Here is a 24,588-nt window from a genome sequence, read left to right on the forward strand (position 1 = left end):
TGCATGGCACATGTGTGTAATCTGATTGTACAACACTTTGTGCTCAAGTACCCAGGCTTATAGGATGTCCTGAAGCAGTCCAGGAAGGTGTGTGGCCATTTCAGGCGCTCCTACACGGCGATGGCGCATTTGTCAGATATCCAGCGGCAAAACAACATGCCAGTGAGGCGCTTGATTTGCGACAGCCCGATACGTTGGAATTCAACACTCCTAATGTGTGACCGCCTGCTCCAACAAGAAAAAGCCGTCAACTAATATTTGTATGACCGGGGTGCTAGGACATCATCTGCGGAGCTGGGAATTTTTTTGCCACGTTACTGGAGGCTCATACGCAATGCCTGTAGGCTCATGCATCCTTTTGAGGAGGTGACAAACCTGGTTAGTTGCACCGAAAGCACCATCAGCGACATCATACCGTTTGTTTTCTTCCTGGAGCGTGCCCTGCGAAGAGTGCTGGATCAGGCAGTAGATGAGCGTGAAGAGGAAGAGTTGTGGACACCATCCCCACCAGAAACAGCCGTATCATTATCGCTTGCTGGACCTGCGGCAACGCTGGAAGAGGATTGTGAGGAAGAGGAGTTAGAGGAGGAATGTGGCTTTGAAGAGGAGGAAGACCAACCACAGCAGGCATCCCAGGGTGCTCCTTGTCACCTATCTGGTTCCCGTGGTTGTACATGGCTGGGGGGAAGAAGATTATACCTTCCCTGACATCACTGAGGACGAGGAACGGGACATGAGTAGCTCGGCATCCGTCCTTGTGCAAATGGGGTCTTTCATGCTATCGTGCCTGTTAAGGGACCCTCGTATAAAAAGGATGAAGGAGAACGACCTGTACTGGGTGTCCACGCTACTAGACCCCCGGTATAAACATAAAGTGCCTGACATGTTACCGCATTACAGCAAGGCGGAAAGGATTCAGCAGGTCCAAAATAAATTAAGAAGTATGCTGTACACAGCGTATAAGGGTCATGTCACAGCACAACAGGGATCTAACAGGGGAAGAGGTGAAAGTAATCCTCCTCCTCCCACGAACACGCCGGCAAGGACAGGATGCTGTACAGACATGCTGTTGATGGAGGACATGCGGAGCTTTTTAAGTCCTACGCATCGCCACAGCCCTTCGGGGTCTTCCATCAGACAACGACTTGACCGACAGGTAGCAGACTACCTGGCCTTAACCGCAGATATCGACACTATGAGGAGCGATGAACCCCTTGACTACTGGGTGTGCCGGCTTGACCTGTGGCCTGAGCTATCCCAATTTGCACTCGAACTTCTGGCCTGTCCCACTTCAAGTGTCCTGTAAGAAAGGACCTTCAGTGCAGCAGGAGGTATTGTCACTGAGAAGAGGAGTCGCCTTGGTCAAAAAAGTCTGGATTACCTCACCTTTCTTAAGATGAATGAAGGATGGTTCTCGAAGGGACTGACACTGGGCGATACATTTGACTGAACAAGGCCTGATCAGATGAGCTGCCTTGGGCTAAAAATGGTCCACACACTGCTGTATTTGAACTCTGAATGCCGGATGACTTGCGTGACTTATGCGGCACCAACTAGGGTTCAAGCTGCAATGTTTTAGGGCACTTTCTGCATGGCGAAACAGAAATTTTTCTGGCCGCTGCTACAACAGCAGCTGCAACAATACCAAGTTTTCCAGCCAGGTGTACATGCCTAATTTTTCTGGCCTCTGCTGCTGCACTTGTTATGGTGCTGCAATTTTTCTGGCCGCTGCTACAGCTGCGACTGCGACAATACCCAATTTTTCATCCATGTGTACATGCCTAGTTTTTCTGGCCTCTGCTGCTGCACTTGTTATGAAGCTGCAATTTTTATGGCCGCTGCTACAGAAGCGGCTGCGACAATACCAAATTTTTCAGGCATGTGTACATGCCTAATTTTTCTGGTACTCTCTGCTGACATCTCTGTCCATTTTAGCAACCGTGGATATTAGATATATGCTAAGGGTAGCATGGTGGCTCAGAGGTTAGCACTGCTGCCTTGCAGAACTGGGGCCTTGGGTTCAAATCCCACTATGTGCTGCCTAAAGGGGGAAATCTAACCATGTGATGCCTAAAGGGGGGCTCTATGTGCTGCCTAAAGGGGGCTAAAGCACGTTATTCCAAACCATTTAGGAATAATAGGTGATTTATGCCCTTTATGGATTAAAACCAGACTCTGCATCAACTATGTAATTTTCCATGGGAGTTTTGCCATGGATCCCACTCCGGCACACCACAGTTCAGGTGTTAGTCCCCTTGAAACAACTTTTAAATCACTATTGTGGCCAGAAAGAGTCCCTGTGGGTTTTAAAATTTGCCTGCCCATTGAAGTCAATGGTGGTTCGCCGGTTCGCGAACTTTTGCGAAAGTTCGCGTTCGCGGTTCGCGAACCGAAAATTTTATGTTCGCGACATCACTAGTGGTAATACATATGGGGGCAGATTAATCATAACCTGTCCAGAGGAAAAGTTGCTGAGTTGCCCATAGTAACCAATCAGATCACTTCTTTCATTTTGCAGAGGCCTTTTAAAAAAATGAAAGAAGCAATTTGATTGGTTGCTATGGGCAACTCAGTAACTTTTCCTCTGGACAGGTTTTGATAAATCTCCCCCATGGTAATAATATTTCCCCTTGGTAACTGTATAATTTATTTAAAGGCATGTGTTTTTATCATGGGAAATTGTCTTACTTTAACCCCTTAAGGACTCAGGGTTTTTCCGTTTTTGCACTTTCGTTTTTTCCTCCTTACCTTTTAAAAATCATAATCCTTTCAATTTTCCACCTAAAAATCCATATTATGGCTTATTTTTTGCGTCGCCAATTCTACTTTGCAGTGACATTAGTCATTTTACCCAAAAATGCACGGTGAAACGAAAAAAAAAATCATTGTGCGACAAAAGCGAAAAAAACGCCATTTTGTAACTTTTGGGGGCTTCCGTTTCTACGCAGTGCATATTTCGGTAAAAATTACACCTTATCATTATTCTGTAGGTCCATATGTTTAAAATGATGCCCTACTAATATAGGTTTGATTTTGTCGCACTTCTGGAAAAAATCATAACTACATGCAGGAAAATTTATACGTTTAAAAATGTCATCTTCTGACCCCTATAACTTTTTAATTTTTCCACGTAAAGGGTGGTATGAGGACTCATTTTTTGCGCCGTGATGTGAAGTTTTTATCGGTATGATTTTTGTTTTGATCGGACTTTTTGATCACTTTTTATTCATTTTTTTAATGGTATAAAAAGTGACCAAAATACGCTTTTTTGGACTTTGGAATTTTTTTGCGCGTACGCCATTGACCGTGCGGTTTAATTAATGATATATTTTTATAGTTCGGACATTTACGCACGCGGTGATACCACATATGTTTATTTTATTTGATTTTTTTACACTGTTTTATTTTTTTTATGGGAAAAGGGGGGTGATTCAAACTTTTATTAGGGAAGGGGTTAAATGACCTTTATTAACACTTTTTCTTTTACATTTTTTTTGCAGTGTTATAGGTCCCATAGGGACCCATAACACTGCACACACTGATCTCCTATGCTGATCACTGGCGTGTATTAACACGCCTGTGATCAGCATTATCGGCGCTTGACTGCTCCTGCCTGGATTTCAGGCACGGAGCAGTCATTCCTTGATCGGACACCGAGGAGGCAGGTAAGGGCCCTCCCGGTGTCCGATCAGCTGTTCGGGACGCCGCGATTTCACCGCGGCGGTACCGAACAGCCCGACTAAGCAGCCGGGATACTTTCAGTTTCACTTTAGAAGCGGCGGTCAAAGCTTTGACCGCCGCTTCTAAAGGGTTAATACCGCACATCGCCGCGATCGGCGATGTGTGGTATTAGCCGCGGGTCCCGGCCGTTGATGAGCGCCGGGACCGAAGTGATATGATGCAGGATCGCGGCGCGATCCCGCTTCATATCGCGGGAGCCGGCGCAGGACGTAAATATACGTCCTGCGTCGTTAAGGGGTTAACAGGGTAGGTTCAAAAAAATTAGCCCTCATACCGCCCCGTACATGGAACAATAAAAAAGTTATAGGGGTCAGAATAGGACAATTTTAAACGTATACATTTTCCTTCAGGTAGTTATGATTTTTTCCGAAGTAATAAAAAATCAAACCTAGCACGTTATTCCAAACCATTTAGGAATAATAGGTGATAATTAGGGTGATAATTAGGGTATAATTTTAATTGTATGGACCTACAGAATAAAGGTAAAGTGTCATTTTTAATGAAAAATTTACTGCGTAGAAACAGAAGCCCCCAAAAGTTACAAAATGGTGTTTTTTCTTCCATTTTGTCTCACAATGATTTTTTTTCCATTTCGCCATATATTTTTGGGTAAAATGACTGATGTCACTACAAAGTAGAATTGGTGGTGCAATTGGCTATGTGATTAACTTCTGGCCCCTCCCATTTGTGGCTCTGCCTCCACATAGCCACACCCATGGCTAAAATGGGCTGTTTATTGTAAAATGCCCGATCCTATTTTTGGTCCCAGTCCGGCCCTGGCATGCTCCATGTTTGAAATGTTAAGATTTCAAAGTTGAACATAACAAAAAATTGTCATAAAAAAATAGAGGCTTTAAAAAAAATAAAACAATCATTTACGTTATTCTTTATAGAAAAGTATTTGGCAACACTGTTTTGCAATTGCACATTGAATGCGAGTTTACCTCAGCAACAAACATTACGGCCTGATAATGGAAATAAAATGCTACTCTTTTTCTCACCTTATGACAAAGGAGAAGGACATTTTCTGTACACACTAAAGTCAAATTGCCAAATTATTCTGTCACTGAGTCTAGATGCAGGCACTTTCTAGAAAAAAAAATTCAGCTTTAAATATCTATAAAGAAAGATGACATGATTCTAGTAGTTACAGCCTGTTCCCACTACATTTTGTATCCATTTGTAAAATGTAACAAACATACCTGGCAACTGTGGCCATGCATCACATGCTGGGCTCTTCTCAGCCAGAAGATGCAGGTGCCGGCCAATCAATGGGGGTGCCAAAGTACCCAGTGGCAGCATATTTAAATCTTCATTCAGCCTCCAGTCTTTGCTCCTGATTGCAGCCCATACTTCTTTCACCATCATTTGCTCCTGCCCGTTTGCTCTATATTTCTGATTTCTGTTAGAACTTGACTATTCTTTGCCTGTTCTGTACCCTGTAGTCCTCCTGATTCTGACCTTGGCTTGCCCGACCCATAACTCTTATTCTAAGGACCCATATGAGTTTTTTTTTTTTTTTTGCGTGACCAATTGTACTTTGTAATGACACCTTTAACTTTACCATAAAATTTATGGCCCATTCAAAAATTATCATTAGTGGGGGGGGGGGCGGGGGGAATCCCATTATAGTCTCAGGGATTTTTCCAATAGCCGTTTTAACCTGTTATTGCCCTTTATTAATAACGGCCCCTATTTTTTGAGGGGCGATAGTATCGGGAGAAATACTACATTATGATTCCACCAGGAGGGCAGGTTTACACTTTGTATACCTCTATGAATAAATTGAATGAATGTTTCAACTCTGACACATTAGGCTATTCAGAACTTTTCTCCTGAAGTCTGGGTTAACATTGGTTCTACAAACTTAAAGATATACATCAAGCTGGGCAATGCCCCTTTAAGAGCATTACAGTGTTTGCTGTAGATATGGGTCTGGTGTCTGAGAATCTGGTGCCAGAAACTCCTGAAGTAAATGATATTGGTATGAATTCGGGTAGAAAACAGACATGGTGCACATCTACAATCTTGTATAATGATCTGATTGCTTCTCAGCATAATATAAAAAACTAACAGGTTGTTAGTATATATTTTTGATCAAAAAGTACAAGCCCACTCGCCACGTCAAGGCCACCTATTTAGAGTGGGTCCCTAACGTCCCTAGCATAAAATGGTGTAGCACTGGGCGGCGACCACCACCGCCGCGACACCAGTGGGTCGCGACACCAGGGGGGGGGGAACGACCCACTTGCACAGCGGCCCCAATGCCACTCAAACCAGTCTATGGGTGATATTGGTGTTGATCTGGATAGCATCGGGGCCTAGGTTCAGAAAAAACTGTACCTCTGTGAATTCAGTCAATGAGTAATGTATTAATGTAACACATGATTGAACACAACATCAAATATGCAGCTGATCCAGTAAATGTACCCTTTGGGAAAGTTTTGTGCCAGCTCTATTTTGTGCACATTTTTTTCACACAGGGGAAGTTTTTGCCAGATTTTGTACAAAAAATGAGCTAGTGCAAAGATTGTTCAATTTTCCAACTTTGCATTTGTGCAGGGAATGATTAATTGTCTGTTCAGAGAAATCATTCACTTACTAACATGTCCACTCTGGTCCTTAACCCCTACTTACAAAAATCAAAATTATTTACAGATCCTTAAAACATAGCCTTTCATATAATTAATTAAAGAATGAAGATACTGAACAACATAGAGCAAAACATGTCTCAATATATATGTAGGGGCGCTAGAAAAACTACTATGGAGAGAATGGGAAAGATTTATCAAAACCTGTCCAGAGGAAAAGTTGCTGTGTTGCCCATAGCAACCAATCAGATCGTTTCTTTCATTTTTCACAGGCCTTTTTAAAAATGAAAGAAGCAATCTGATTGGTTGCTATGGGCAACACAGCAACTGTTCCTCTGGACAGGTTTTGATAAATCTCCTCCAATGTTATTAGTAAATATAGAAAGTAAAAAATATGCCGCCCTAATAAGGACAATCCCACTTCAGGAACTTCCTAACTCACCCTAAATGTCAGCGGGACAGATGGGTGCTCTGATCCAAGGCTAATTTAATAAAAATAACAATCAAATATATAGCGGTTGTTTCATGTGAAGGTATGTTCTTCGGAAAATAATCAAAATAACGCCTCATGAAAATACATACTCCACCCTACACCTATGTTAACACCCAAAGTGCAACGTATACCACAAAATACATATATACCTAATCCAACACATTTTGCTGCATCGTGTACAATACGGCCAACTCATCAGGGAAAAAAGCTTGAAGTGTTAACTGAGTAAGATGATAACTTAACTACCCCTATACAACCCTTATATAGACCAAGTGGATCATCAGGATATGACAGTCTTCTAAAGTCACAACTCCACATTTGATGAGTGTATACTTCAGGTAATGGCGAGATGTGTTGAAAACAATGCCTCTACCCTCTTACAGAACCCAGTAAAAAAAAGGACATACAGGGGCATCCAACACATGGCTACACATGGGAGTCCACAGAAATCTGTGCAAGGGTAATTCTAATAACAGTTCATAGAGAATGAAAGAATGCACTCACCACACTCTTGTATAGGCTGGTCATAAGCTGGAATCTTTATTGGTGTCCAGAGATATATAACGATGTACAGCACTTCAAACTAGGCAAAACACAGCTGGTTAACGCGTGCAGGGGAGGTTAACTGTCTGTTAACCTCCCCTGCACGAATCCCCGTTAACCAGCTGTGTCTTGCCTAGTTTGAAGTGCTGTATATCGTTATATATCTCTGGATAACAATAAAACTTCCAGCTTACGACGAGCCTATTCAAGAGTGTGGTGAGTGCATTATTTTCATTCTCTATGAACTATTCTATATGAGTAATAGAGATGTTGCGAATTGTTCGGCGGTGAACAGTTCCCGGCGAATTTAGCATGTTCGCGTTCGCCTCGCCGGGCGAACATATTTGAAGTTCGATCTGCCCCTTATACTTTAACATTGCGGTAAACTTTGACCCTGTGAGTCAGAGTCATCAGACACATTACAGCCAATCAGCAGCAGTCCCTCCCTTCCAGACCCTCGTACCTCTTGCACGGACGCCATTTTACCCTCATTCGGCATGCTGCAGGCTTAGGAAGTGGAGGGTCAGAGAAGCTGCTCCTGCTGTATAGGGAAAGCGATAGCTATGTTGCTGCTAGGTGGTGTATTCAGGGTCAAGTTTACTTCTAAAGCACTAGTTCAACATTTGCTTTAACCCCTTAACCGTTTTTGCACTTTCGTTTTTTCCTCCTTACCTTTTAAAAATCATAACCCTCTCAATTTTCCACCTAAAAATCCATATTATGGCTTAGTTTTTGCATCACCAATTCTACTTTCCAATGACATTAGTCATTTTACCCAAAAATTCATAGCAAAATGGAAAAAAAAAATAATTGAGCGACCAAATCGAAGAAAAAACGCAATTTTGTAACTTTTGGGGGCTTCCGTTTCTACGCAGTGCATATTTTGGTAAAAAATGACACCTTATCATTATTCTGTAGGTCCATACAGTTAAAATGATACCCTACTTATATAGTTTGGATATTGTCGTACTTCTGGAAAAAATCATAACTACATGCTGGAAAATTTATACATTTAAAAATGTCATCTTCTGACCCCTATAACGTTTTTATTTTTCCACGTACAGGGCGGTATGAGGGATCATTTTTTGCGCTGTGATCTGAAGTTTCTAACAGTACAATTTATGGTTTGATCAGACTTTTTGATCACTTTTTATTCATTTTTTAATGGTATAAAAAGTGACCAAAATGCGCTTTTTTGAACTTTGGAATTTTTTCGCGCGTACGCCATTGACCGTGCGGTTTAATTAATAATATATTTTTATAGTTCGGACATTTATGCACGCGGCGATACCACATATGTTTATTTTTTATTTTATTTACACAGTTTTATTTTTTTTATCGGAAAAGGGGGGTGATTCAAACTTTTATTAGGGAAGGGGTTAAATGACCTTTATTAACACTTTTTAACTTTTTTTTTGCAGTGTTATAGCTCCTATAGGGACCTATAACACTGCACACACTGATCTCCTATGCTGATCACTGGCGTGTATTAACACGCCTGTGATCAGTGTTATCGGCGCTTGACTGCTCCTGCCTGGATCTCAGGCACGGAGCAGTCATTCGTCGATCGGACACCGAGGAGGCAGGTAAGGGCCCTCCCGGTGTCCTGTAAGCTGTGCAGGACACCGCAATTTCACCGCGGCGGTCCCGAACAGCCCGACTGACTAGCCGGGATACTTTCACTTGCGATCGGCGATGTGTGGTATTAGCCGCGGGTCCCGGCCGTTGATGAGCGCCGGGAACGACGCGTTGTGATGCGGGGTCGCAGGGCGACCCCGCTTCATATCGCGGGTGCCGGCGCAGGACGTAAATATACGTCCTGCGTCGTTAAGGGGTTAAGGACAGCACCCAAAAAAGACCTTTTTAGGGCTCAAGTAAAAGTCCGTCTGTCTTGCAACAGCTGGAGGCACCCTGGTTGGGAGGGAACCGGTGGTTAAAAGGGGTACTCCAGAATAAAACTTAAGTTCCTTCAAGCAACTAACTACTACAGTATTCAAAGGGCTGAAAGATATCAGTCCGTGTATCTTGCAACAGCTGGAGGCACCCTGGTTGGGAAGGAACCGCTGGTTAAAAGGGGTACTCCAGTATAAAACTTAAGTTCCTTCAAGCAACTAACTGCTACAGTATTCAAAGGGCTGAAAGATATCAGTCCGTGTGTTTTGCAACAGCTGGATGCACCCTGGTTGGGGACCACTGCTTAAAAGGGGAACTCCGCTGGCAAGCTTTTTTTCTTTAAAGCAACTAACTACTACAGTATTCAAAGGGCTGAAAGATATCAGTCTGTGTGTTTTGCAACAGCTGGAGGCACCCTGGTTGGGGATCACTGCTTAAAAGGGGAAAACCTCTGGCAAGCTTTTTATCTTTAAAGCAACTAACTACTACAGTATTCAAAGGGCTAAAAGATATCAGTCCGTGTGTTTTGCAACAGCTGAAGGCACCCTGGTTAGGGACCACTGCTTAAAAGGGGAACTCCTCTGGCAAGCTTTTTTGCTCATTGTAACACTAGTGCAAATCATATTTGGTGTGATAGCTGTGCAAAAAAAAAAAAAATACCTTTTTTAGGCTGTTAATCAAAACCAGTCACTGTCAGTTCACTTCACAGTTGCCAGTTTTTTCGCCTGAAGGGCAAATTGTGTCACCCTAGTGCAAATCACATTTGGTGTGACACTTGTGCAAATTTTTCCAAAAAAATGACAGGTAGAGGAAGGCCACCCCGCAGGGGCCGTTGTGGTGCTGGGATTCCCTTTGGCCCTAGAATGGCCAGTGTTCAGAGGCCACGTACCCTGAACCCCCAAAGTTCTGAGGACTTAGTTGACTGGCTATCACAAGACACCCAATCTACTACAGCTTCCGCTCGGAACATTGACGCACCATCCTTCTCCACCTCTAGCTTAGATTCGGGCACCTCTCATGCTACCACTTGCCTGCCTGCCGCCACCACCAACTCTAGCACCACAGCAGCTTTACTTGATCTGTCAGAGGAGTTATTTACACATCAGTTTGAAGACATAAGTGATGCTCAACCATTATTGCCAGAGGATGTAGTTAACAGGGATATGTCTCAGTCAGGCAGCATTACACACATGGACGTACGATGGGATGATGATGTTGTACCCGCTGCTGCTTCCCGATGTGTCTGTGGATGCCACGTGGGTGCCCACTAGAAAAGAAGAAGAGGGGGAATGTGCAGATGGGGAGACAGAGAGAAGAAGGAGACGAGTTGGAGGCAGGGGGAGGTCATCGCAAGGAGCTAGTGGCACAGTCAGACAGCATGCATCGGCCCCCGGGGTCAGCCAGACGGGACACCAATCAACGCATGCTGTTCCCACCACCAGAATGCCGTCATCGCAGAGCTCAGCAGTGTGGCATTTTTTTTGTGTGTCTGCCTCTGACAACAGCGAGGCAATTTGCAACCTGTGCCAGAAGAAACTGAGTCGTGGGAAGTCCAACTCCCACCTAGGCACAACTGCTTTGCGAAGTCACATGATGTCACATCAAAAACACTTATGGGATCAACACGTTAGTACAAGCAGCACACAAAGTCAAAGCCACCATCGTCCTCCTGGTCCAGCATCTTCAGCCAGGTCCACCACTGCTTCCCTCCTTGCCCCCTCTCAACCATCCGCCTCTCCGTCTCTCGCCTGGAGCAGTTCCTGCTCATATGCCCACAGTCAGGTGTCTGTCAAGGAGATGTTTGAGCACAAGAAGCCAATGTCTCAAAGTCACCCCCTAGCCCGGCGTCTGACAGCTGGCTTGTTGGAACTGCTAGCCCGCCAGCTTTTACCATACAAGCTGGTGGAGTCTGAGGCCTTTAAAAAATTTGTAGCCATTGGGACACCGTAGTGGAAGGTACCCGGCCGAAATTTTTTTGCACAAAAGGCAATCCCTAACCTTTACTCCATTGTGCAAAAGGAAATTATGGCATGTCTGGCACTCAGTGTAGGGGCAAGGGTTCATCTGACCACTGATAACTGGTCTGCAAAGCATGGTCAGGGCAGGTATATCACCTACACTGCACATTGGGTAAACCTGGTGACGGCTGCCAAGCATGGAATGCGTGGCTCTACAGAGGAGTTGGTGAGATCGCCACGACTTGCAGGCAGGCCTGCTGCCACCTCCTCTACTCCTCCTACTCCATCCTCTTCCATAACCTCCTCGGCCGAGTCCTCTTCCACTGCTGCTTCTTGCTCCACATCATCGGTACCCCCCAGCGCCACAGGTGCTATTCCACATCCCGGATACGGCAGTGTTACGCCATCTTGGGGTTGACTTGCCTCAAAGCGGAGAGTCATACCGCACCAGTGCTCCTGTCGGCCCTGAACGCACAGGTGGACCAGTGGCTGACTCCGCACCAACTGGAGATCAGCAAGGTGGTTTGTGACAACGGAACAAATTTGTTGGCGGCATTGAGGTTGGGCAAGTTGACACATGTGCCATGCATGGCACATGTGTGTAATCTGATTGTACAATGCTTTGTGCTCAAGTACCCAGGCTTACAGGATGTCCTGAAGCAGTCCAGGAAGGTGTGTGGCCATTTCAGGCGTTTCTACACGGCCATGGCGCATTTGTCAGATATCCAACGGCGAAACAACATGCCAATGAGGCACTTGATTTGCGACAGCCCGACACGTTGGAATTCAACACTTCTAATGTTCGACAGCCTGCTCCAACAAGAAAAAGCTGTCAACGAATATTTGTATGACCGGGGTGCTTGGATATCATCTGCGGAGCTGGGAATTTTTTTTGCCACGTTACTGGAGGCTCATGCGCAATGCCTGTAGGCTCATGCGTCCTTTTGAGGAGGTGACAAACCTGGTCAGTCGCACCGAAGGCACCATCAGCGACATAATACCGTTTGTTTTCTTCCTGGAGCGTGCCCTGCGAAGAGTGCTGGATCAGGCAGTAGATGAGCGTGAAGAGGAAGAGTTGTGGACACCATCACCACCAGAAACAGCCTTATCAACATCGCTTGCTGGACCTGCGGCAATGCTGGAAGAGGATTGTGAGGAAGAGGAGTTAGAGGAGGAATGTGGCTTTGAAGAAGAGGAGGAAGACCAACCACAGCAGGCATCCCAGGGTGCTCCTTGTCACCTATCTGGTTCCCGTGGTGCTGTACGTGGCTGGGGGGGAAGAAGATTATACCTTCCCTGACATCACTGAGGACGAGGAACGGGACATGAGTAGCTCGGCATCCGTCCTTGTGCAAATGGGGTCTTTCATGCTGTCGTTGAGGGACCCTCGTAAAAAAAGGATGAAGGAGAACGACCTGTACTGGGTGTCCACGCTACTAGACCCCGGTATAAACATAAAGTGCCTGACATGTTACCGCATTACAGCAAGGCGCAAAGGATTCAGCAGGTCCAAAATAAATTAAGAAGTATGCTGTACACAGCATATAAGGGTCATGTCACAGCACAACAGGGATCTAACAGGGGAAGAGGTGAAAGTAATCCTCCTCCTCCTCCCACAAACACTCTGGCAAGGACAGGATGCGTTACAGACATGCTGTTGATGGAGGACATGCAGAGCTTTTTAAGTTCTACGCCTCGCCACAGCCCTTCGAGGTCCACCATCCGAGAACGACTTCACCGACAGGTAGCAGACTACCTGGCCTTAACCGCAGATATCGACACTCTGAGGAGCGATGAATCCCTTGACTACTGGGTGTGCCGGCTTGACCTGTGGCCTAAGCTATCCCAATTTGCGCTCGAACTTCTGGCCTGTCCCGCTTCAAGTGTCCTGTCAGAAAGGACCTTCAGTGCAGCAGGAGGTATTGTCACTGAGAAGAGGAGTCGCCTTGGTCAAAAAAGTCTTGATTGCCTCACCTTTATTAAGATGAATGAGGGATGGATCCCAAAGGGACTCACACTGGGTGATACATTTGACTGAACAAGGCCTGATCAGATGAGCTGCCTTGGGCTAAAATGGTCCACACGCTGCTATATTTGAACTCTGAATGCCGGATGACTTGCGTGACTTATACGCCATCAAGTAGGGTTTAAGCCGCAATTTTTTAGGGCACTTTCTGCATGGCGAAACAAACAGAAATTTTTCTGGCCGGTGCTGCAGCAGCGGCTTCGACATTACCAAATTTTCATCCATGTGCACATGCCTAATTTTTCTGGCCTCTGCTGCTGCACTTGTTATGGTGCTGCAATTTTTTGGCCGCTGCTACAGCTGCAACAATACCAAATTTTCAAGCCAGGTGTACATGCCTAATTTTCTGGCCTCTGCTGCTGCACTTTTTCTGGTGCTGCAATTTTTCTGGCCGCTGCTACAGATGCAGCTGTGACAATACCCAATTTTTCATCCATGTGTACATGCCTAATTTTTCTGGTACTCTCTGCTGACATCTCTGTCCATTTTAGCAACCATGGATATTAGATGTAGGCTAAGGGTAGCATGGTGGCTCAGAGGTTAGCACTGCTGCCTTGCAGCGCTGGGGCCTTGGGTTCAAATCCCACTATGTGCTGGCTAAAGGGGTGCTCTAACTACGTGCTGCCTAATATGGGGGAATCTTATGTGCTGCGTAAAGAGGAGCTCTAACTATGTGCTGCCTAAGATGGGGGAATTTATGTGTAATGGCAAGGAGTGCCCTTGGCATTTTCTGTGTGAGGACAGCTCCCGCTCCAATAGATGAGGCATCAACCTCCAACGCAAAGGGCCTCTCTGGATCAGGTCTTGGGAGCAGAGGCAAACGCAGACTTTAAACGGGAGAAGGCCTCTTCAGCCTCTCGAGGCCAAGACTTAGGATTGGATGCTTTTTTTAGTGAGAGCTACAATAGGAGCAACCAAGGATGAAAAATGCAGGATAAACTGACAATAATAGTTAGCGAATCCCAGAAAGCATTGAATTGCACGTAGGCCCGAGGGACGAGGCCAATCCAAAGCTGCAGATAACTTATCTGGATCCATCTGCAGGCCCTGATGAGAGACAAGCCAAGAAACGGAAGACTAGACTTTTCGAACAGGCATTTCTCCAATTTGGCGTAGAGATGATTCTTCCGTAGTCTCTGAAGAACCAGACGAACATGAGCACGATGCTCCACTAAGTTGGAAGAGAAGATCAGGATGTCATCAAGGTATACAACAACACAGGTGTAAAGAAGATCACGGAAGATATCATTAATGAATTCCTGGAAAACGGCTGGAGCATTGCAGAGACCAAATGGCATAACAAGATCCTCAAAATGTCCATCACGAGTATTGAAGGCCGTTTTCCATTCATCTCCCTTGCGGATACGAATGAGGTTATACGCACCACGTAAGTCCAGCTTGGAGAAGACCTTGGCACCACGTAAACGGTCAAAAAGTTCTGAGATAAGAGGTAAAGGGTAACGGTTCTTAACCGTGATTTTGTTAAGTCCCCTGCAGTCAATGCATGGACGGAGTGAGCCATCTTTTTTCCCTACAAAGAAGAAACCTGCTCCTGCAGGAGAAGAGGACTTATGGATAAATCCCTTTTGGAGATTCTCCTGGATATACTCAGCCATGGCTTTGGTCTCAGGAACTGAAAGAGGATATATCCTCCCACGTGGTACCAGGCAGAAGATCAATAAGGCAGTCGTAAGGACGATGTGGAGGCAGAGACTCAGCCTGTTTCTTGCAGAAGACATCCAAAAAATCTTGGTAAGGTGGCGGCAGGCCAGGTAAAGTTGGAGGACAAGAAACAACTTTACGAAGAGCAGATTGGAGGCAAAAATGTTGACAGGATTGTCCCCAGCGAATTATTTCTCCAGTTCTCCAATCCAGTTGCGGGGAATGGCGTTGTAGCCAAGGAAGACCAAGAAGAATCTCAGAAGTACAGTGTGGTAGAACATAGAATTCAATCTTCTCTTTATGCGATACTCCCACTTGCATGACGAGAGATTCAGTACGAAAGTGAACCTTACAGTCCAGATTTTGTCCATTTACAGAGGAGATGAACAAGGGCTTGGCCAGCCGAGTAAGAGGAAGATGATACTTGTGGACTAAAGCTGCTTCAATAAAGTCACCTGCAGATCCGGAGTCCAAAAATGCTGTAGCGCTGAAAGAAGACTTGGCTGAAGCGAAGAATTGTACAGGAATAGTTAAGCGTTGAGAGGTAGTATTCACACCCAGGGATGCCTCTCCCACATACCCTTGGTGCGGACGAACAGTACAGTCCTTGAGAAAGTGCTCCGGGCTGGCACAGTACAAACACAAATTCTGGTTGCGTCGTCGTGACCTCTCCTGCTGCGTAAGACGAGGACGATCTCCTTGTATAGCCTCTTCGGCAAGAGGCGCAAGAGACAGAAGAGGAGAACGTTGGGACACAGATGTCAGGTGGGCAGATTCCCTCTCAAAGCGCAATTCCTCCTGTCTTTCGGCAAAATGCACATCAATGCGTGTGGCAAAGTGGATAAGTTCAGACAAAGAAGAAGGAGGATCTCTTGCTGCAAGGGCATCTTTAATCCTGCTTGACAGTCCTTTTTTAAATGTGGCACACAAGGCCTCTTCATTCCAGGCAAGTTCAGAGGCTAGAATGCGGAACTGAACCGCGTAGTCACCAACTGTAGAATTTCCTTGACATAGATTCAGCAATGCTGTCTCAGCTGAAGAGGCACGTGCGGGTTCCTCAAAGACACTGCGAAATTCGGCCAAGAATGCAGACAAATTGGATGATACTGGATCACCACGGTCCCAAAGGGGTGTAGCCCAAGCCAGGGCTTTTCCAGAAAGTAGACTAATGACAAAGGCCACCTTACTACGTTCATTTGGAAACAGTTCAAACATGAGCTCCAAATGCATGGAGCACTGTGTAACAAAGCCTCTGCATGACTTGGAATCCCCATCATACTTGGAAGACAAAGGCAGGTGCAGCTGGGAGCCAGGAGAGACTGCAGGAGCTGGAGGAGGGAGTGGGCCAGATTGTGGTACCTGCTGCTGTTGCAAGGCCAAAAGCTGTTGCATCATGGCTGCAAGTTGAGCCACACAGGCGGCTGAGGAGATGCGAAGCACAGAAGGGATGAGACAACTCGCAGTCAGGATAGCTGTAGGTCAGGGCAGGCAGCACAGTAGCGTAGTCGGGACGTAGCAGAAGTTCAGTAGGCAGGCGGCAGAGAAGCAAGGTCAATGTCACAAGAGCAGGAGATCTGGCACAAGGCAACAAAGATCCGGCAGAGAACTGAGGAGGGTGGAGGAATTTATCAGCAAGACACAGGTGGTTACACTAATTAGCATACTGGCCCTTTAAATCTTAAAGCTCTGGCGCGCGCACGCTCTAAGGGATGGGGACACATGCGCCAGAGCAGAGAGGTGGAAGCAGAGGCAGGGAAAACACCCGGAGAGTGACGGACTGGGGCTCGCATGCAGGTGCGCCCCGCAGTGCGAGTCCCAACCCCGTTGGCAGCAGAAGGTAAGGGGACTGTTACGCCGAGCGCTCCGGGTCCCCGCTCCTCCCCGGAGCGCTCGCTACACTCTCGCTACTGCAGCGCTCCGGTCAGATCCTCTGACCCGGTGCGCTGCGATACCGCCTCCAGCCGGGATGCGATTCGCGATGCGGGTGGCGCCCGCTCGCGATGCGCACCCCGGCTCCTGTACCTGACTCGCTCTCCGTCGGTCCTGTCCCGGCGTGCGCGGCCCCGCTCCCTAGGGCGCGCGCGCGCCGGGTCTCTGCGATTTAAAGGGCCACTGTGCCGCTGATTCGCGCAGTGGTTCTAATTAGTGTGTTCACCTGTGCACTCCCTATTTATACCTCACTTCCCCTGCACTCCCTCGCCGGATCTTGTTGCCATTGTGCCAGTGAAAGCGTTTCCTTGTGTGTTCCTAGCCTGTGTTCCAGACCTCCTGCCGTTGCCCCTGACTACGATCCTTGCTGCCTGCCCCGACCTTCTGCTACGTCCGACCTTGCTTCTGTCTACTCCCTTGTACCGCGCCTATCTTCAGCAGTCAGAGAGGTTGAGCCGTTGCTAGTGGATACGACCTGGTCACTACCGCCGCAGCAAGACCATCCCGCTTTGCGGCGGGCTCTGGTGAAAACCAGTAGTGACTTAGAACCGGTCCACTAGCACGGTCCACGCCAATCCCTCTCTGGCACAGAGGATCCACCTCCTGCCAGCCGGCATCGTGACAGGGACCATGCGCTCACGGCCAGCGTGTGAGGCCGGAGCGCAAAGCGTAACAATCAATTAGCCAGTAACGGCGGGCTGCCCTGACAACAGATCAGCACCCTGAAATGTGCCACTAGTCACAAGGGATGTTTGGCAAGAACAGTTCAAATACTGTGATCATTATTTTTAACATCAGAGTGATCTTATTACCGTGCAGCATGGAGATTGATCTTATACTTTTTCTTGGCTTTTGTTACTTTTCCCATATATTCCACTTCCTCTATTTTCTCTGACGATTACAAAATTTTATCATAATCTTTTCTCAATGGTCCAGACCTAGATGTAGTGCTAAACTAATTGCTAAATTGCATTTTGCCTCTGCTGGAGCCACTACGCTTTACTAAAGTGTCTCTTCAAGTTTTCAACCAATGCAGCTATGGGTTAGTCCATTTTATAAGGATCCCACTCTCTGGGCCGCCACATAACCCCACTTTCTACTGTCTGCCAGGCCCTCCCACTGCTTTCAGGACTGACCCAACTGGTCCTACTACCAACATTCCATAGTCTTGACTACACTGCAAGTCCTACATTTTTAAATCTCTCTACAGGTCTGCAAGACAAACAGTTTCCACTATAGCTATCTACAGCCTAACCTATACTATGAATTTTCTCAGCCCCTAAATTGGACCTTACTACTTGCTCTAAGTTTAAGCACCCCGCTGCTTGCTAACCACAGCTTATCGATAACAGCTGACCTCTCCTGACCTCTTGCTCATAGATTGTAAGCTCTTGTGACAAAAGATCTTTTTTTTTATTGACTCAGTCTGTCACTTGCTAAGCTCATTGCATTCGTTTGTGCATATTGTGTATTCATATTATGTATTAAACCCCTGTGAATAAGATATGTGAAGCGCACTGTAAGTTTATGGTCCTGTAAAATAAACAAATTAATAGTTCTATATAACACTGTTTATTTAAGACTCTTTGTATTCAAACCAGAGGTATTTTCTAATTTAACCTAAAACTAGTTAAGCATGAGTCAATAAAAAGTTTATTTTGATGGAAATCTCCTTGAATAATAGACGATTATATGCGAAAAGTAACTATGGTTTATAAAATATTAGTAAATCACGCCTCTCAGTCAATATTTGGGACTTTGTAGAAGAATAAAGCTTTATGCAAACTATGGCATCAATTTCGGCTAGTGTCTGTACTGACTGATAATGCCAGTTACCTTTTAAATTACAATTTTTTTTTCCACAGAAGAAACAGTTAGTGTATTAACTGTACTAAATCACTGTAACTTTTCGAAATTAAATGTGGGAATAGCTAAAGAATGTTAGCAAATGTTATTATTTCAAACAAATGAAACTTGTCTAAGCGGTATATCAAACGAATAATTAAAGACAGTTTAAATACAGCACTTACATATAAAAAATGTCATTTTTGATTTATGTATTAATTTACAACTCCATTTAACTGTGAACTACATTTTGTAAGTTCACAATTAATTCTGAATTTAAACTTCTCACCATTCTTTTACATGACAGGTGAGAATCTCTTGAGAGATACTGTTTCTATAATGAATTAAAATATCTAAGCTGTCCTTTTAAAAGTTCATCTGTAGATAACTGCAGCAAAATGCTACAAATGGGTTTTTATTAATCTGTATTAAATGATGTCTCTGTGTTTCAGACCTTCAAAGGCAAACCAGACAGTCATATTAATAATAAAAGATAGAGAATATTCACTACACGTTAAAAGTAGTACGTTGCAAACATTTAGGTGCTTAGTGCAATAGTTATTCTGCTATAAATCTCATGTACAGTATATACGGTATTTAACATTTTAAGAAGCAGAAAAAGTCCAAGTTTGTAAGAGGGATAAACATTATTCCACTTTCCTTAAGGATACATAAAAAGGTCATGGTATGTTCCCTTTAAGAAAAATGTTAGACATTTTATTGCATTTGTTGGTTGTGTATGATGTCTATGTGTACAGCAAGCAAAATAAGTATTGAACACATCACCATTTTTCTCACTAAATACATTTTCTAGGTGCTATTGATATGATATTTTCACCAGATGTTAGTAACAACCCAAGTAATCCATACACATAAAGAAATCAACTAAGCTCAGAAATTAAGTTTAGTGTATTAATATGAAATGACACAGAAAAAAAAAAAATATTGAATACGCTTTCTGATACTTATTTAATACTTTGCAGTCTGGACTGGCAGCCGCAGTGAAGCTTATCCTTGTCAATATTGGATTGGGGGATCAGTACTTCAGTACGATAGTGACGGATTGGCTATGCGAATGACTTGTGAACTGGTCAGATGTGAAGGACTGAGCTTTTAGGTGGAATGTGTGCTATCTGGGCCATCTAATTGTTTGGATATTGGAAATATGAGCTACATTTCAGATGTGTGGTCAGAATAGTATATATATGCTTTTTTGAAGGAGCACCCATATATCTGGAACCTCCGAGCGGTTAGAGGATACTGTCTACTTGGCCTATATGAAGGTTTTCATTTATCTGTGACTCTGTGGAAGATTGGAAGCCATCAAGATACTGCAAGCAATTTGTCTAGCCACATGTGATCTGTTGTTTGCTAAGTGTTATGTGCATATGTAGCTTGTGCCCATACCTTTTTGTTGCTTCTGTACTGTATATATATATATATATATATATATATATATATATATATATGCAACATAAGTTTCTCATCACACCACCATATGAGGTAGCATGCCCTCTGATCAGCTCTGGCTTTGGTTACAAAGTCTCAGAAGCTGATTGGGATTAATGCCATGTCAGAATTCTCCCCAGAAGGGAAGAGAACCCATCTGCAGACAGCTGTTTCGGGGTGCTTTCCCCTCATCAGTACAGAGCAGGGTGTTCTGGCTTGGCTGAGGATGAGAGACCTGTGGCGGCTAGCTAAAAGGGGTGAGTATTTTCCTCAGGGAGAGGCACAGCTTCCGGTGTAAAACAGAGATTCAAAAAGGCCATTAGCACTCCGCTGGCTTTCTGGGTAAGCGAGCTTCTTACCCAGAAAGCCCGCGGAGTGCTAATGGCCTTTTTGAATCTCCGTTTTACACCGGAAACGGTGCCTCTCCCTGGATATTGATTTTTATTTTGCACAAAAGCCTTTGTTGGTAATGACAGCTTTAAGGTGCATAATGTATGGAGAAATTGGTCACATGATAATATATAAGTGGATAAGTATACCACAGATATGATAAGTGGATAAGTATACCACAGACAAAACCAGGAGATGCAGGGGATGAACTGGTTAACTGAATGTCAGAACACTATACGGGTCAAGAGCACTGTTCATACTGGACTCTAAACAAGGAACACACTAGACACCCACTCCAATCATGGAGGGACATCAATACCAAAGCCAAATTGACTTCTAGACAGGGGGCACACTCCACATTGTGAACAGGATACTAGCCTAGGAAGAAACAAAAATGTTAAATACAAGCAAACAAGGGTACACACAGAAGATTAACTCAATCCTAGATAGAGGGATAGCACAAGGCTCAGAACAGTATTCTATCCCTGGAAATCCAGGATCAGAAAGGGTCAAAAAAGCACTGGCAAAACCCACAGTGTGAATTTGGACTTAGGCAATGCCAAGCAAATACACAATGAACAATACAAGAATAGTTACAATGGGGGACATTTATCAAAGCATTTAATAGTTTTTTTTTTTTTTTGCTTAAAATTGTCGCAAAAAAGTTGCATGTGCGACTACTCTATTTTTGTGCAACTTTTTGATTGTGCAGTGCCCTAAGCAACAACAAAAACAAGAAATTTGCTTACCAAAGCAAAAAGTGATTGAGATTTATCAAGTGCGAAAGTCGCATTGCATGAAAAAAACTACTAAATTTACTCCAGCTCAGACATGGAGCAAAAATAAGCCACTACCAAAGCAAAAAAATAATAATAATAAATAAATTGCTTACGTAAAAGAAATTGATCAACAGGCTGAAACCAGTTCATAAACAAGTCACACATAGGCAAAAAAAAAAAGGAATACTTAAGCAAAGATTGATAAATGTCCCCCATATTTACATAGTTACATAGTTCATAAGGTTGAAAATGACCAGAGTCATTTAACCCTAATGAGTCCCTACTGAGTTGATCCAGAGGAAGGCAAAAAAAAAACCTCATACTAGAGGTAAAAATTCCTTCCCGACTCCAAATATGGCAGTCAGAATAAATCCCTGGATCAACGTTCTGTCCCTATAAATCTAGTATCCCTAACCAGCGATGTTATTATTCTCCCAAAAAATTATGACAAAGGTACTAAAACAAGGCAAGCTAAAATCTATATCAAATAACTAGGACATGGAGCCATGAGTAACTAAAGACATTCGTGCACACACAGACATAGCAAAATAATGAAAACTTGGTCTGAGTAAAAATTTGGTCTGAGTAATTACCAGCCCAGAGCAGCACCTGAAGAGGCCTTATATACACTCCCGATGCTGAAGGGCTGGAAGGTTAACTCTTCCCAAACCGGGGAAAATAAACACAGAAACTGTTCAGAAATAAACATAATGTCTGAACAGGACCCAAAGCAGAAAAATGCAAAATACAGATAAAAGGACATTACACAATGTTTGATAAAAACTAATTAAGTCACTCATTTTTTCTATTAATGTACTGAAGCGATTAAATATTGTTTTCAATTTTATAGGTAGAAGTTAACATAATTTGCAGCACAAATATACTACAGTAACGTTGCTACAAATCTCCAATAGATGGAAAAAAAAGCTATATCATCACCACTCCTGGAAACGGGAAACTTTCAACAATAAGCATGACTCCATGAGAAGTCCCATAAAATGATACCTTCCTTTGGTGCTCAAGTAAAAATTTTCTCCAATAGTTCATATATACACAAGTAAGAAATTAAGCACGGAACACTATAACCTAAGATGGAATAAATATGTTTCCTAGAAAGATACCTGGTGAGTGTCCCATGCTTTATTTCTTGCTTGTGGATATATACTACAGTAAGGTTGCGTGTCAGCTTTATATAAGAGAATTATTGCAATGGCAGGAATTGGAGAGAATGCCGCTCCTAGACATTTAACCCCTTCCTGACCCATGACATTCATGTACATCATGACCAGGAAGGTTTTTCAGACATGTGACGTACATGTACGTCATGCAGATACTGGCCGCTACCCGTGGCATCACGCCGCGCCCGGTAAGATGGTGGCTATCACTAATAGCCAGCCATCTTGCCTCGGGACCTAGGGGGTTTTGTCACCCCCCTCTCACAGCGATTGCTCCTATCAGCTAGTCAAATCTGACTAGCTGATGGCAGCGTTTCACACATAAAAATCCTGAACAGCGTTGTGTGTGTGTCCCGATCATGGAGATCGGGACACACACAATGCTCTGCTAGCAGTCTCCATTCACATAAAAGTTTGCCTTCTGGGTAAACTGAGGGTCCTGTTCCAATTTTTGTTTTGCCCATTCTGCAGCACCTGAAACTACAGATACTGGAAGCCTGTGTTAGCATTTCTCCTATGGTGTTGCTATCAGTGTGTGAAGAATGGCCGCCATGGTCACCACCCATCTTGAAAAGTTCCCCCCCCCTAATGTGCCACAAAAAGGAAGTTAATATCATCAACCATTCCCATTTTATTAAGGTGTATCCATATAAATGGCCAACTCTGTATTTCTCTTACAAGTAGAACATGAAAATGTTAAAATTTTTTCCCAATATTTTAGAGTTTTTCACAAAAATCGCTTCATGTATCAACAAAAGTTTACCACTAATATAAAGTACAATATGTCTCAAAAAAATATCTCTGAATCACTTTGCTAGGTAAAAGCAGTACAAAGTTATTACCACTTAAAGAGACACGTCAGATTTGAAAAAACAGACTTGGTCATGAAGGTCAAAACTTGCTGGGTCATGAAGGGGTTAACATGCAGTGGTCAATAGCAACTAAGACATCTAAGTGCTAAGGCAGAGGGAGGGGGACTCTTTTGTCCATCCATCCGGTCTGCTGTGGGGTATTGTTGGGCTATCATGACAGCCAGGGTCCCCAGCTCTGCCATCTTTGAATACTCGTATACTTTGTATACTCGACAGACATAATTCACTGGACTACAAAAGTATTGCAATGGCTTATATGAGTGATCATACATGGTCAAGGAAATATCACAGAAGCAAAAAAATAAAAATAAAAATAAGGGCTTCTCTGTGCTTCAAACATATGGTTGGAAAAGTCCTTATTTTTTTGCTGCTGTGACATTTCCATGATATATCTGATGTACCAGATGGTGACTGCAGGCACAGCCTAAAGGTTATCTGCAGCTTCATGCACTTTGAAAGCTCTTAAAGGTGAGCAGTTCTGATAACTTTGCTTTCATGCATTATTACACTATGTTGCACACCACCTAACATTACACCATACACGGTCAAGTCTCTTTGTGGGACTAAAAAAGTTAATGTAGTAGTAAAAAATAGGGAGTGGGTGCAGCTCACTTTTCCTATATACAGTCGAGGTACTGAGAGGAACTCCCACACCGGGAGTGTATAGACTAAGTGGAAGGACAGTGGGTATCTCAGTCCTCTAGGCTATATATATATGAACTCTAGGAGAATGATATATATGAAATGATGTGATGTTAGAAACCAAGTAAGTGAAGTAGGGAAAATAGGAACCAAGATACTTAATTGTTAAAAAGTTAACATAAATAGATTTTATTATTAGTTTAGCATGCTGGGATTTATAGTCTCCGTGAATAAAGTCTCCGGCAGATAGCCGTATATATTCTCCTAGATTTCATATACAGTGGGGCAAAAAAGTGTTTAGTCAGCCACCAATTGTGCAAGTTCTCCCACTTAAAAAGATGAGAGAGGCCTGTAATTTTCATCATAGGTATACCTCAACTATGAGAGACAGAATGAGAAAAAAATACATAAAATCACATTGTCTGATTTTTAAAGAATTTATTTGCAAAATATGGGGCAAAATTAAGATATGGTCACTTACAAACAAGCAAGATCTCTGGCTCTCACAGACCTGTAACTTTTTCTTTAAGAGTCTCCTCTGTCCTCCACTTGTTACATGTATTAATGGCACCTGTTTGAACTTGTTATCAGTATGAAAGA

The sequence above is a fragment of the Hyla sarda genome, chromosome 4 (assembly GCF_029499605.1).
Source record: "Hyla sarda isolate aHylSar1 chromosome 4, aHylSar1.hap1, whole genome shotgun sequence".
NCBI classification, from domain to species: Eukaryota; Metazoa; Chordata; class Amphibia; order Anura; family Hylidae; genus Hyla; species Hyla sarda.